We start from the raw sequence: 1,244 nt of genomic DNA, 5'->3' as shown, positions 1-1,244 counted from the left end.
ATTTCCATTTTCATTGGAATATCAATTTGCATTTATTAAAAAGCCCTTACTCGCCTCTTCAGAAAGAAAAACCCACCCCGATCTAAAGAAAGAGATTGGTTTACATAAAATCCTATTAGTTTAGCTGATTGCTTCCAAAACATTTCTGAGAAAGCCTTCCATTACCATACAAATGGTGCTGGGCCTTTTTGCAGGCTAACTGCTAGAGAGCGTAATGATTTGGGCAAATATTCATCAAGACAGCTGCTTCCGCGAGCGTGGATGTGAGCCTGCCGCACGCCATTTAAGAAAAGAGCAAGAAATAGCTGACCGCCTCCATGAAGCCAACAGCTAAACCAGCAGCGGCCCCCGCTCCCCCGCTGCAGCACACGTGGGGAGCACACGTGGGGGGGAGCCTGGGGGTCGGTGGAAAAGGAGGTGGAGGACAGAGGCGATGGGAGAATTGGGGAGAGGAAAAGGAGGCTGGCAGCCCCGGGAATGCGTGCGGGGATCACGTGCCAGAGAAGAGCAGCGAGGGAGCGTGCCCGCCGCCTTGGCTGAGAGCTGCATTCCTCCTCGGTGTCATCATTTTCTCCTCCTTGCTGGAATAACCACGAGATCCCACAAGCTTTTCCTGGCCGATGAAGCCAAGAGAGCTAACAATGCTATAATTTTATAGACTTCTATGTAAACAGCTCCTGGAGGTGTTTGCATCAGGTCCATCCCTGAGGCACAGCTCGCTGGTCGCCTCTTTGGGATTGCAGGGTGCAACCTGGGTGAAGTGAAAACGGCCGGGAGTGAGGAGATCACCTCGGGGGCTGGGCGTTGTGGTGGACAGGAGACGCTCTGGGTTTATAAAAGGGAAGGTCGCCACTGAAGGCCTTGCAAAGTCTGCAAAGGCTTTGCCAAGTCAAGGGCTTTTGAGTCACTGGATAAATACGGTCCTCTGCAGTCGTGTGGGTGCTGGCTGCCCCTTTCCCGTAAACACAGAGAATTTCTTAAATACTCCCCAGAGGTGCTTTTGTGAATCAGCCAGCCATGTGAATAAGGCAAGGATCCAGATCTAAAACACCATCATAAATTTGGTAAAGAGTCTGCACAGAGCTCGGTTTTTTTACTTTAACAATAATCATTGTGATCACCTTCGAGAGAACAAACATCTCATTAATAGCAGTCACGGGGTACAACGGGATGCAGGAACAACCTCTGTAACTACTGTAATGCAGAAAGCCACAATCAGCCTCAATGGCCTTTAAGAAAAAGGG

This window comes from Fulmarus glacialis, unplaced genomic scaffold (assembly GCF_000690835.1).
Source record: "Fulmarus glacialis isolate BGI_N327 unplaced genomic scaffold, ASM69083v1 scaffold9573, whole genome shotgun sequence".
NCBI lineage: Eukaryota > Metazoa > Chordata > Aves > Procellariiformes > Procellariidae > Fulmarus > Fulmarus glacialis.
This window is presented reverse-complemented; position numbering follows the sequence as displayed.